The sequence below is a fragment of the Oncorhynchus tshawytscha genome, linkage group LG22 (assembly GCF_018296145.1).
Source record: "Oncorhynchus tshawytscha isolate Ot180627B linkage group LG22, Otsh_v2.0, whole genome shotgun sequence".
NCBI lineage: Eukaryota > Metazoa > Chordata > Actinopteri > Salmoniformes > Salmonidae > Oncorhynchus > Oncorhynchus tshawytscha.
Window position 1 is genome coordinate 1,609,979 of NC_056450.1, and position 15,068 is coordinate 1,625,046.

Consider the following 15,068-nt stretch of genomic DNA (forward strand, 5'->3'; position numbering starts at 1 on the left):
TTAGTGTATGTAAACTTCTGACCCACTGGAATTGTGATACTGTGAATTATAAGTGAAATAATCTGCTGTAAGCAATTGTTGGAAAAATGACTTGTGTCACGCACAAAGTAGATGTCCTAACAGACATGCCAAATCTATAGTTTGTTAACAAGAAATTTGTGGAGTGGTTGAAAAACGAGTAAATGACTCCAATCTAAGTGTATGTAAACATCCGACTTCCACTGTACATGTATATGTAGTTATTACCATGCATGAGATCCCCACATTGTAGCCTATACATTTAATATATTCACTGATCATATACTCTACCTTGATAAATAAAAGGTAGAGTTCAGGTATGAATTCAATTATTTTTCACTCATATCCAATACCAGGAGTATCAAATTCCAGTCTTTGAATGATGCTGTGTCTGCATGTATGTATTACAATTATACACTTCAACAGTGTTTACCACTCCTGCTCCATCAATGATTACACATTGTAACTATGTAATAGACTAGAAACATGATTTAGGTAAAGGCTGATTTGTAATTCACGCAGAAAAAACCTATGCATATCTAACTCCCTTCATCTGCATTAATCTGAGGACACAGGATAGTTTTTCAATGAGATACTTCATTTCAACCAGTGGAGAATGTGAAACGCTTTATTGAAAGAAGTTCATTGTCCAGATGGTTTAAATACATAAATGCATTATAGTTATGATAATTGTAATATTATAAAAACTTCACATACGGTGTATATTATAAAAACGAGGAAGAAAGAGAGGTGATTAGACTGAAAGGGAAAGAGATAAGAACAGCGCCAGACAGCATATGATTAATGAATTACAGTGCTATCATAATTATCTCTCAGTTTATTACAAATGCGGTGTCTCCTAACCAGACGAGAGACAGAATTTTTTTTTTAAACAGACGAGACAGAATTTTTTTTTTTTTAAAACAGGCTTAATCATGCTCTCTCTAACAAGGTCAGTCATCATAATCATCAGGAGGTGAAATGCAAAACCGACCTTGGATCATTTATGCTGGGACTACAACATCTATCTGAATTTCAATGTTAAAGCATCTCTTTAATAATACTTCCTGTTGACCCGACCAAGTGACCTCCCTATGATCATGCTGTGCCCTGTCAGCCAGTTCAGATGAGGGAGGGGTTCACCAAAACAGCTGATATAACCTAGAGGATTTAGGGAGAAGGATGAAGTGAAGAGATTGTGTGTGTGTGTGTGTGTGTGTGGTCTCACTTGGTGTCCACACTAAGTGGCAAGAGTACTTTATACTTGAAAAACAGACACAAGGACAAACAATAGAAGATAATGTCAATAGACGATACTGTATGTGACGCAGACACCTATCGGAATGTACCTGAAACATTTAAATAGAGGGCTAGTCTCACCACTTGGTTATTGCAAGGCTAACCCCGCAGGGAAATCATGACTTGGCAGCAACAGATAAAACACAGCTATTTTCACTGGACTATGTGGTGTAAATCTGAAAATTGGCAGCTGACATCTTAAGGTTTTTTTAGTTAATGCATGCGAGACAGGTTCCATGTACAACAAGACCAGGATGAGATGGAGAGAAAAAGAACATAGAACAGTTTAATTACCTCTGGTCATGGACAATTGCCAGCAATAACGCTTCACGGCCTGGTCCCCAGACAGTGAACATCTGGCAAAAACTACATTTTCGACCCCTTGATCAGCTCGCTCTCTGAAAGTAAAGAAAATAGCTTATTTTTTGTAGATATGAAAACAATAACTGAGATACAACCGTTCCATTTAAAGCAGCAGATGTCATTTTCAGGATACGTCAATACAGCACAGAAAGATTAACACCAGACTGGTACTGTGGTTGTTCATCAGGTGATGGGAAATATACAATGATACCGGCACCATCTACACGCTGCAAAGACTCCCTAACTCTTCATGACAGACATTGTCTTCTTTCATCCTTCTGTAAACAAAGCTAACCATTACACTGTCATGAAATATGATTATATATATATATATATATATATGAAACAAATGACATGGCCTGCTTATGAGTTGCCATGAAAGAAGGTTGGTGAATTGAACTGAAGATGGTGAGAACAGGCGTTTGCAGCTAAATGCTTTTGGTTATCTTGAGGATAATAATTGCATGATTTATCATTCTGCGGTATGCATGTACTGTATGTAATAGAATGATATGAACTGACACTGAATCGTAGGAGCTAACTAGGGGGAGCTAAATCCAACCAGGCTGTGGGAAATCTGAGGCTTGTAGTTTTTTTAAACTCAACCAATATCCCACTATCTACGATAGCGGCTATGTTGCACTTCCTAAGGCTTCCACTAGATGTCAACCGTCTTCTTTAGAAACTTGTTTGAGGATTCTACTATAAAGGAGGGGCTCATGAGAGCTATTTGAGTCAGTGGTCTGGCAGAGTGCCTTGGGCTCATGACTCGCGGTCACGAGAGAGTTAGCTCTCGTTCCATTGCTTTTCTACAGACAATGGAATTCTCCGGTTGGAACATTATTGAAGATTTGTTAAAAACATCCTAAAGATTGATTCTATACTTAGTTTGGCATGTTTCTACGACCTGTAATATAACTTTTTGAACTTTCTCCGACTGGACCTGAACGCGCGTTTGGATATGTTTACCAAACTCCCTAACAAAAGAGGCTATTTGGTCATAAATTATGGACATTATCAAACATTTATGGTGGAACTGGGATTCCTGGGAGTTCATTCTGATGAAGATCAAAAGGTAAGTGAGTATTTATAATGCCATTTCTGACTAATGTTGACTACCCAATATGGCAGATATCTTTTTGGCTGCTTTGTTGTCTGAACGCTGTACTTAGATTATTGCATGGTTTGCTTTTTACATAAAGTTTAAAAAAAATCTGACACAGCGGTTACATTAAGGAGAAGTATTTCTAATTCCATGTCCAACACTTGAATTTTCATCAACATTTATGGTGACTATTTCTGTAATTTGATGTGGCTCTCTACAATCAATGCATCTTTTAGAACTACTGAACATAACGCGCCAATGTAAACAGATTTTTTAAATATAAACATGAACTTTATTTAAAACAAATGTATTGTGTAACATGAAGTCCTATGAATGTCATCTGATGAAGATCAAAGGATAGTGATTCATTTTCTCTATTTGTGCTGGTTGAGAGAATGCCAAGAGCGTGCAAAGTTGGCCTCCTGAGTGGAGCAGTGGTCTAAGGCACTGCATCGCAGTGGTTAAGGCATCATTACAGACCCGTCGTTCAAACCCAGGCTGCGTTACAGCCGGCCCGATAGACCCATGAGGTAGCGCACAATTGGCCCAGCGTCGCTCGGGTTAGGGGAGGGTTTGGCCGGCAGGGATTTCCTTGTCCCATCAGGCTCTAGCGACTAATTGTAGCAGGCCGGGCACCTGCAAGCTAATCCCGGTCGCCAGCTAGTCAGTGTTTCCTCCGACACATTGGTGTGGCTGGCTTCTGCGTTAAGCGAGCAGTGTGTCAAGAAGCAGTGCAGTTTGGGAGGGTCGTGTTTCGGTGACGCATGGCTCTCGACCGTCGCCTCTCGAATAAGTAGGGGAGTTGTAGTGAGGGGACAAGACTAACCACCAATTGAGGAAAATAAGCAGTAAAAAGTACAAATAAAACGGTCATAAAAAAAATAAGTGTGCAAAGATGTCAAGGCAAAGGGTGGCTACTTTGAAGAATCTAAAATATATTTTGATTTATTTAACACATTTTTGGTTACTACATGATTCCATATGTGTTTCATAGTTGATGTCTTTACTATTATTCTACAATGTAAAAAAATAGTAAAAATAAAGAAACGCTGAAAATGAGTAGGTGTCAAACTTTTGACTGATACTGCATCGCATGTTCCTGTACTGCATTCCAATGTAGGCCATTTTCAATCCATATACGGGAAGAAGTGTAAAGGGTTAGGAAAGTTAATGTTTCAACACGGGTCATCTACAAACGTGAAATAAACCGTGAGACCTTATTTTATTATATTTTGCCTAATCATACAGGTAACTTAGTCCCTGCCCTGAGCGACTAAAGTGAAATCATTTTATAATACCTTTTGCCTATTTCTTTCAGCATTGAAACTGAGAACTGTCTTGTTTTTAGTTTATCATTCATATAGGGCCCATCTGTTGGGCTACTTAGATACCTTTTCAAATTCTACAAGTATGACTAATTGCTCATGTAGAACCAACATTTGATACTTCTTGATTTGATGAGCTAATATTTTATATAAGGGGCATGATAGAATGCATTCTGAAAACATTCCAACCCCTTGACTTGTTCCACATTGTTACGATACATCTTTATTCTAATATTGCTTAAATAAAAACGAATTCTCAAAAGCGAAAACCAGTTTAGAAATGTTTGTAAGAATTCAGACCCTTCGCTATGAGACTCAAATTGAGCTCAGGTGCATCCTATTTCCATTGATCATCCTTGAGATGTTTCTTCAAGTTGGAGTCCACCTGTGGTAAATTCAATTGATTGGACATGATTTGGAAATGCAGACACCTGTCTATATAAAAAGGTCCCACACTTGACAGTGTATGTTAGAGCAAAAACCAAGCCGTGAGGTCGAAGGAATTGTCCGCAAAGCTCCGAGACAGGCTTGTGTCGAGGCACAGATCTGGAGAAGGGTACCAAAACATTTCTGGTTTCCCAACACACCGACCTACATTGTTAAATGGAATAAGTTTGGAACCATCAAGCCTCTTCCTAGAGCTGGCTGCCTGTCCAAAGTGAGCAATCGGGGGAGAAAGGCCTTGGTCTGGGAGGTGATCAAGACCTCTATGGCACTGATGGAGCTAGCTCCAGAGTTGCTCTGTGGAAATGGGAGAAACTTCCAGAAGGACAACCATCTCTGCAGTACTCCACCGATCACGCCTTTATGCTAGAGTGGACAGACGGAAGCCAATCCTCAGTAAAAGGCACATGACAGCCCGCTTGGACTTAGCCAAAAGTCACCAAAAGACTCAGACCATGAGAAACAATATTCTCTGGTCTGATGAAACCAAGATTGAGCTCTTTGGCCTGAATGCCAAGTGTCACATCTGGAGGAAACCTGGCACGGTGAAGCATGGTGGCGGCAGCATCATGCTGTGGGGATGTTTTTCAGTGGCAGGGACTGGGAGACTAGTCAGGAGAGGGAACGCTGAACACAGCAAAGTACAGAGACATCCTTGATGAAGACCTGCTCCAAAGCACTCAGGACCTCAGACTGGGGCGCAGGTTCACCTTCCAACAGGACAACAACCCTAAGCACACAGCCAAGACAACACAGGAGTGGCTTTGCGCAAATCTCTGAATGTCTTTGAGTGGCCCAGCCAGAGCCCGGACTTGATCATCTCTGGCAAGACCTAAAAATAGCATTGCTCCCCATACAACCTGACAGAGCTTGAGGATTTGCAGTGAATAATGGAAGAAACTCCCCAAGTACAGGTGTGCCAAGCTTGTAGCATCATACCCAAGAATACTAGAGTCTGTAGTCGCTGCCAAAGGTGCTACAACAAAGTACTGAGAAAAGGGTCTGAAAACGCATGTAAATTCTGTTTTTATACATTTGCAAAAGAGTTCTAAACCGGCTTTTGCTTTTTCATGAGGTATTGTTTGTCGATTGAGGCAAAATAAAAACATTGATTCGATTTTAGGGCAGTGCTAGAGGCCTCACTACAGATCCAGGTTTGTTCTCGGGCTGTGTCGCAGCCAGCCACACCGGGTGACCAATGAGGCGGTGCACAATTGGCCCAGCGTCATCCGGTTCAGGGGAGGGTTTGGCCGGCTGAGATGTCCTTGTCCCATCAGGCTCTAGCAACTCCTTGTGTCACGCCCTGGTCTTAGTATTTTGTGTTTTCTTTATTTATTTGGCCAGGCCAGGGTGTGACATGGGTTTATTTTGTGTTGTGTTTATCTATGGGGGTTTTTCATAGGTTTTGGGATTGTGGCTTAGTGGGGTGTTCTAGCAAAGTCTATGGTTGCCTGAGGCGGTTCTCAATCAGAGGCAGGTGATTCTCGTTGTCTCTGATTGGGAACCATATATAGGCAGCCATATTCTTTGAGTGTTTCGTGGGTGATTGTTCCTGTCTCAGTGTTTTGTATTCACCAGATAGGCTGTATAGGTTTTCACGTTCCGTTTGTTGTTTTGTATTGTTCGTATTGTATTGTTCATATTCATCTTCATTAAAGATGTATATTATTAACCACGCTGCATTTTGGTCCGACTCTTTCGACGGAAGAAAACCGTAACACCTTGTGACTGTCCAGGCGCATGAACACTGACTTTGGTCGCCAGGTGCACAGTGTTTCCTCTGAAAAATTGGTGTGGCTGGCTTCCGGGTTAAGCGAGCAGTGTTTCAAAATGCAGTGCGGCTTGGCGGGGTCGTGTTTCGGTGACGCATGGCTCAACTGACACCTCTCCTGAGTCCGTACAGGAGTTGCAGCGATGGGACAAGACTAACTGCCAATTGGATATCATAAATTGGGAGAAAAAAAAAGGTCTAAAAAGAACCAAAAAAAGTGTATGTAACCAAATGTGGAAAAAGTCAAGGGGTTTGAATAATTTCCGAAAGCACTGCATCTCTTTAATTTGACTAATAAGTAGACAAAAAAGTTGGAAATATGTCTGATTATTTTTTTTACATTTAAAGAGCACTTCCCAAGCCAAAACTCTTTGCTTCACAGTCACAATACCCTAGGTGACCAAGAACAGCCCTGTCTGCTGCAGTGAGCAGGGTTTGGTTTTACAGGCGGGTCGAGGAAACAGATGTCTGATATTAAACGTTTAATTGCCCAGTGAAGGAGTTGAGTTTCAAACCCTAACGCAAGTCCCAGTCTTTATAAATTGCCCCTCCCTTTACGCTGTAGTTTAGAAGCCAAACGCAATAGATTGGCACTTGGGCAGAGCGCCCGTGTTCCTTTGGACAGGCAAGTATTTCTATCGCCTTGTTTTATTTTAGCTAAGCAAAATCAGTTAAGAACAAATTCTTATTTTACAATGACAGCCTACCCTGGCCAAACCCAGACAATGGGTCAATTGTGCACCGCCCTATGGGACTCCCGATCAAGGCCGGTTGTGATACAGGCCGGGATCGAACCAGGGTCTGCAGTGACACCTCTAGTACTGAGATTCTGTGCTTTAGACCGCTGCACCACTCGGGAGCAGTATACGGGGCCTTTACTAGGCCCTACACAACGTGGAGATTAATGGAGACACAAACATCAGGTTCTAGGCCATGGTGGAGAAGACGGCCAAAGACCACTTTGCTGCTGCCCTATGTGCCAGCCAGAGCAATGGGGATGAGGGAGTGTTGCTCCCCTAGTCTAGACTGACAGTCTTTAGGTGACAAAATTGCATAGTGGTGTCATATCTGTAAATTCTCTCAGATTACTGCTGCGCAGTACAACTGTAGATAGCAGCTGGTCAAAGTCATGATGCCTCCTTCATGCAGTGGTATAAAGTACTTACAGTACTACTTTACAAATGTAAAGAAAATAATGTACTTAACTCCATACATTTTCTCTGGCACCCAAAAGCAGGACAGGAAAATTGTGAAATTCACACTAAAAGAAAACATCCCTGGTCTTCCCTATTGCCTTTGATCTGCCGGACTCACTAAACAAATGCTTTGGTTGTAAATTGTGTCAGTGTTCACCTGGCTAAAAGTGTATATATATTTTTTTTTATTATTTAAAATGGTCCCGTCTGGGTCGCTTAATATAAGGAATTTGAAATAATTTATACTAAGTTTTGAAACTTAAGTATATTTTCCGCAATTACTTTTACTTTTGATATTTAAAACCAAACACCTTTACTCAAGTAGTATTTTACAGAGTGACTTCATTTTACTTGAGTCATTTTCTATTAAGGTATCTTTACTTTGACAATTAGGTATGACCATTTCTTCACCAATGCCTTCATGGGACCTGAAGTGTTGTCACCCCCCCGAACACATATCTAGGTTTTGTGTGAGTTACATGGCGTCAGAGCATGCAGAGCACTGTTGGAACTGGGGCATTTTATCAGATCTGAGCTGTAACATCATACCATTATCATTCTTGAGGCCTTGGTGTCCAACTCTTGGCCTGGATATTGTATTCACTGGAGTGGTGGTTCAGGTTAAGTGCTGCACCTAGCCCAGGACTTCCTACCACAAAGGAGCAGCTATGGAGTCACATGCAGATCTGCAGCCACAAGTTGAAGACCCCTAACATAGCCAATTGCTTTCCAGCACTGAAGCAGGACCTGCAGTATCCCCAGTGCACAGCAGCAGCCAACTGCCATAGACTATAGCTGCTCCAGACACTGACCTCTTGATGTAACCATATCCTCCATTGGAGAGCCTCAATTCCAAACTAAGCCCTTTTAGCAGGCCTGCTAAAACTATTACTGTCCACAGAGCCCAAAGTCACAGCGCATCTGTGTGTTAGTGACGAACACATCAGTTCAAAAGTTTGGGGTCACTTAAAATGTGCTTTCCTTTCAAAAACAAGGACATGTTTCTCCATTAAAATAACAAAATTGATTAGAAATACAGTGTAGACATTGTTAATGTTGTGAATGACTATTATAGCTCGAAACGGCAGATTTTTGTGGAATATCTACATAGGCCCATTATCAGCAACAACCACTCCTGTGTTCCAATGGCACATTGTGTTAGATAATCCAAGCATATCATTTTCAAAGGCTAATTGATAATTAGAAAACCCTTTTGCAATTATGTTAGCACAGCTGAAAACTGTTGTTCTGATTAAAGCAGCAATAAAACTGGCCTTCTTTAAACTAGTTGAGTATCTGGAGCATCAGCATTTGTAGATTCAATTACAGGCTCAAAATGTCCAGAAACAAAATATCTTTCTTCTGAAACTGTCTATTCTTGTTCTGAGAAATGAAGGCTATTCCATACGAGACATTGCCAAGAAACTAAAGATCTCATACAACGCTGTGTACTACTCACAGCACAGCACGAACTGGCTCTAACCAGAATAGAAAGAGTGGGAGGCCCCGGTGCACAACTAAGCAAGAGGACAAGTACATTTGGGTGTCTAGTTTGAGAAACAGACCTCACAAGTCCTCAACTGGCAGCTTCATTAAATAGTACCGGCAAAACACCAGTCTCAACGTCAACTGTAAAGAGGATGGGATGCTGGCCTTCTAGGCAGAGTTGCAAAGAAAAAGCCATATCACAGACTGGCCAAAAAAATAAAGATTAAGATGGGCACGAACACAGACACTGGAAGTCTGCCTAGAAGGCCAACATCCCGGAGTCGCCTCTTCACTGTTGATGTTGAGACTGGTGTTTTGCCGGTACTATTTAATGAAGCTGCCAGTTGAGGACTTGTGAGGTCTGTTTCTCAAACTAGACACCCAAATGTACTTGTCCTCTTGCTTAGGTGTGCACCGGGGCCTCCCACTCTTTCTATTCTGGTTAGAGCCAGTTTGCGCTGTTCTGTGAAGGGAGAAGTACACAGCATTGTAAGAGAGTTTCTCGCATTGAATAGCGTTAATTTCTCAGAACAAGAATAGACAGTTTCAGAATAAAGGTCTTTTGTTTCTGGCCATTTTGAGCCTGTAATCAAACCAACAAATGCTGATGCTCCAGATATTCAACTAGTCTAAAAGCCAGTTTTATTCCTTCTGTAATTAGCACAACAGGTTTCAGCTGTGCTAAAATAATTGCAAAAGGGTTTTCTAATAATCAGTTAGCTCATTCAAGTTTCACTTTAAAAGGCTAACAAAGTGCCATTAGAACACAGGAGTGATTGTTGCTGATAAATGGGCCTCTGTACGCCTATGCAGATATTCCATTTTTTTTTTTTTTTTTTAAATCAGCCGTTTCCAGCTACAAAAGTAATTTACAACAATGTCTACACTGGATTTCTGATCAATGATGTTATTTTAAAATGGACAAAAAGTGCAAAAAAACGAGGACATTTCTAAGTCACCCCAAACGTTTGAACGGTAGTGTAGGTCCGTTTGACATTTTCCAAGCAATGCTCCCGATATTGACAAAACATTTGTCACATATGACAAAACATAAAAGTTGCAGATTTTTTTAAAAAGCGTGTCATTTTTGCAAGCCTTTTCATCTCTGGACTGAGTAAAAAGATGGCTGCATATGTTATTATCTTGGAGGACTGAATTCACCTCGGGGGATCAGTCTAACACACAGAATCGAGTACTACCTCCATGAGAAAGATGAGTGATTTACGGTGTGGGTATAATGCATAAATGTAATATATACATGAATATGAGTAAAACATTCACTCTCAATCTACAATGGACAGTGTGGCCTAATGCTGTGACCCAAATGACGTCAAGGCGTTGGTCTCACCAGTGCATGGGCCATTAGGAATTTTATACGACCTGTAAAATCATTACAAAGCCGTATACATCAGGATTTATGGTAAAAACTCCAAGCCTTGGGGCCAAATATGTGGGTCACTTCACTTTGTCTGAACGGAGGTCAGCCTCCCCGTGTTGGATCTTTTGGTTCGCAATCAGACAAAGTGTGCAGACGCACAAAGACACTTGGGCTCCGACAGGTTGTAAAGCCAAGCCATAAATTCTGTTGACATTGCTAGGCCTCAGCGGTGCCCTACATGCAGCAGATTCCAGTGATAATAAAGTCAATCAGTGGATATGGCCATTTGTTAGCCCAGCTCATAGCTGCAATTGGGTACTTGTGGCAGCTAGAACCGGGACCTTTGGTAACACAAATAGCTTTTCTCTAGTGTAAAGTTAATACCACAGAAAAATATATATAAAATAAAAAATAAAGAGGTGATCTCTACCTACCAACAAAGCTAATGTGCGTATATGTGTGTGTGCGTGTGAGAGAGAGAAGAGGTGTAAAGACAGCGGCCGGAGCTCACCGGTGTCCTGGCTGGACTTGGAATCCGAGAGGCTGACAGCCGAGGCGTCTCGTGACTGGTCGATGTTCACCTTCTGCTTGTAGTGGTCCAGGGCTCCAGCAAGCCCAGCAGACGAAAAGCCTGATGGACAGAGACACAATATTAGACCATATGACATCTCAATCGACAGAACATTAGATCAGTGGAGAAAGCCGGTGTAGTAACATGTGAGATGGTGAAACAAAGAGCAATTCCCACCTCATTCTTAACTAGGAGTGTAATTTAAAGGTGTTACCACACCTAGGGCTTTATTAGTGTTGTGAATCTTGACAGCTGCATCTGGCGTCATACAAGACATTTTGTGCTGTCGCTTTGAGTTTAACCATTGCTTCTATGAAACTGTGGGTGAAGCCCAAATGGAGAATGAGGAGTACCCCTCTCCTTATTCCCTGCTTTTGCTCCATCTTGAGGAAGTTGAGCAGCAACTCCAGACGAGAGGGGTATTTGTTTTAGGGCTCCACCACGTATCCCGTGCTGGCAACCTGTTCGCCTGAAGTCCACAGTGCCACCTGGTGGAAAGGAAAAAGTGTTACCACACTGACAATGTCATCAAATCACAAATACATCTGAAGCCATAATAGTACCATAAAATGCCTGCTAACAGTACTGTGTGGAATATGATCAATACAATAGCATCCCTTTTGAAAGCAGGTAAATATAATAACACCAGATATTACAAGAGATGGTCGGGGGAAAGGATTGCAATTGAATATAATGAGAGAAAAAAATATTAACTTATGCCTATACAATTGCACATAGTACTCTTCTCTTGGCTAGGGAAGAGGATTCCCAGAGCATGTCCATGATGATGGGGAACAGCTCATCCATGCACTTCCTCATCTCCAACCCGTTCACCTGGAGGGCCTTGTGTCAACAACCAAATCAGAGCTTGCCTCTGGTGCAAAGAGGCCATCTATCCTTGCATAGCTAATTTACAGTAAGCCTACATTGCACCTCACCTATCAGATATACAACTTACTGTATTCAGTCTGTCATTTCGCTCCACTCGGCCTGTGTTGTTCACAATTCACAAATCCGGGATTGCCAATGCCTTACATAACACAGTGCATAAACAGTACTCTGTGTTTATAATTGTCGTAGCCTAGGACGTGTCTAGTAGGGAGAAAACATCTTGGAGAGTGACAATCAAAATAAATAAATTGTGAAAATACAAGGTTGATTCCCACAGGGGATCCCAAAGTTGGCCACCATTGGCAGACAGTTAAATAATACAGAACACACTATACACTGAACATGAAAAAAAAAATCTATTTACTGAATGTCACTAGCATTTGCTGGTAGGGCCAGATGTTGGCAACATTTCATACCTGAGCCAGCTCTCCAATGGTAGCCAGGACACTGATGACTACCCCAGGATTGGGGTATGGATGTTTCAGCTTTAGAATAAGAGCCTGAAATAAAGAGTAAATGACCTTAGAGCCAACGTCACTTGTATAAGTTGAATGATTTAAACATGTCCAACTTTAAAAGTAACAACAGCACTAACTTATATGTTATGGTGGACTAACAATGATCTTTCATTGAGTAAAACATTCAGAGGATTTTATAGGGTAGTTAACATACGGGCCAGCACTGATGGCGGTACCTTTAAGATTAAATTTATCCTATATATAGTATGTTACTTTCATTGAGTAAAACATAGGGGACAGTGCTGATGACAGTACAGTATGTACCTTTAGAATGGGCTCCATGTAGAGGTGTTGGAGACCAGGTGACCGAGAATGGGAGCGCTCTGCTCCTTGTTCCTGTCCACGCCACTGTGCTCCAACTCAGTCGGGATCTGGAACAGGCAGAAGCACACACCATCGTTTAGCAGCCATTCTGAGCGACGCTTTTATTTTTAATTTAGCTAATAAAACATGGTTTTAATTGTGAGCGAGAGTCACAGTCCCAAAGCATAGTTTAGAATAGTTCAACAGTCTGATATTTGTAATTCAAGCCACATTGTGAAACATTAACTTGGCCATCTGCTGGTGTGTTATTGAAGTGGCTGGTCCAGCACTGACACTCAGGAAGCAATAGCATCTTGGGTACTACATACAGAACTACACCTAAAATAGATCAAAACCTGTTGGTTTCTTCTGAAGCATCGTTTTGATACATCTTGCACAGAAATACACAAAATACCTACAGATAAAAGTTGTTTCTGTAAATTAAAATGGGTTCTCAGTCAACTAACCTGGTGAATGGGATCAATTACTCAAATAAAACAAGACAGGTTTGCATTACCTGGATGAGCATTTTGCACAGGAAGAGGGGGGGGGGGTGCAGTGAGATTAGTATGTGCGCAGCCTCTAGTAAAGATTAGGTCAAGTGTATGAGCCTTGTGAGTTGGAGGGGATTGGGAAAGTGTGAGGTCAAAAGAGGCAAGAGAGTTGGGAAGGCAGATGTCAGGAAGTTAAGTCACGAAGTACAAAGAGCGGTGTGCCATCATCAGGAAATAAGGTTATCAAGGTGTCAAGCTCATTGGGGAACACTCCAAGGGCACCTGGTGGGCAATAGAGAATGTTAAGCTTGAGTGGACAAGTGACAGCATGGAATTCAAATGAGGAGATGGACAGTGTCATCACCGAGACGACCAGATGCTCTCAGACTATGAGAGAAAACAGTCAGATGAAAGAGCAGCTGGAGTAGCAGTGTTCCCTGGGGTGATCCGTCTCCATCAGGGCAAAACACTCAAGGGACTGAAGGGCAGCATAGGCTGAGATGAAAGCTGCGTTCTTGACCACAGATCGGCAGTTCCAAATGCTGCCAGAGACACGGAATTGGGCACGCAGGTTACACTAAATTAGATAGGTTGCAGCCAAGGGGTGGGGAGCGTCTGTAAAGCCTACAGGGAGAGGAGCGAACTGGGATAGAAAACACACACACAGTTGACAAGAGAGCAAAATGAGATAGATCTAAAATAACTAGTTAAGATACTCAAGTGAGAGTGTGGTGTGGACCTTTCCCCTCTTTCCTTCCTTAAAACAGCTCCCCAGAACCATCTTAGTTCTCTGACAAAACTGCCATTGACACAACCGCCCAGGGGAGACTGAAGAAATAACACTAATTGATAATTGCAGAGCAGGAAAGCACAAGTCCCTGTACTAATAGCTGATTGCCTAAGAGAGGTGAAACAACTCCCCTTGCAATACAACCACTGATTACCAAAACAAGTCACACATGTCCCTGCCGCTTGATCCTGGTTGATGTGTCAACAACCATCTGTAAGTTGTGAGCAGTCAGCAGTTCACACACCAAGTAGACCACTGCCAGCAAGCATTTGGCCTCCCTTGATAACACAATAAAATAATTAGCCAATCAGCATTGAGCTGAGCTCAACTGTGGGTTGTCCTGTTGCAGCAAAACACCCCCCAAGAGAGGCCAGTTTGGTCTGAAGCCAAATCACTTCCTTTGCATAACTTCATTTTCAGAAAAACGTGCCTGTTTCTGGTCTGCTTGTGTTGATATCCTGTACTAGCTAGCTTGCTAAATTGGCCCTTTCCTAAGCCATAGATGGAGATGAGGATTTAAACTTCTCTGTATAATTATGAGGAAAGGCCCATGATCTAACAATAAATTAATATATTGTGCCACTGGCCTGAGAGGTTTGAAGTTCAATGTAGCCGAGTAGGTTCACATTAACTAGCTAGCTAACTTAGCTGGTTCATTGTTGCCCATGAATGGAAGTTAGGCTAGTAGGTTCACATGACCTAGCTAGCTAACTTAGCTGGTTCATTGTTGCCCATGAATGGAAGTTAGGCTAGTAGGTTCACATGACCTAGCTAGCTAACTTAGCTGGTTCATTGTTGCCCATGAATGGAAGTTAGGCTAGTAGGTTCACGTTAACTAGCTAGCTCTCTAACTTAGCTGGTTCATTGTTGCCTATGAATGGAAGTTAGGCTAGTAGGTTCACGTTAACTAGCTCTCTAACTTGGCTGGTTCACTGTTGTCCATGAATGGAAGTTAGGCTAGCAAGCATTTTTGCTAAGTAGCCGATGACAACAAAAACTTAAAGTGTACTGTATAAAAGAGCCATAGACCATTTGCTAACATGAAAAAGAGGTTGGCATTGGTGTTCAACTAGTCTACAAGCAGGGTGAGTCAACATTTACAGTGGGGCAAAAA

The 15,068-nt window shown here is 41.8% G+C and overlaps 1 pseudogene; it reads right to left on the reverse strand.

The window, feature by feature from the left end:
• Nucleotides 1–772: 772 nt before the first annotated feature.
• Nucleotides 773–13,214, reverse strand: LOC112221493 (annotated as a pseudogene).
• Nucleotides 13,215–15,068: the final 1,854 nt, after the last annotated feature.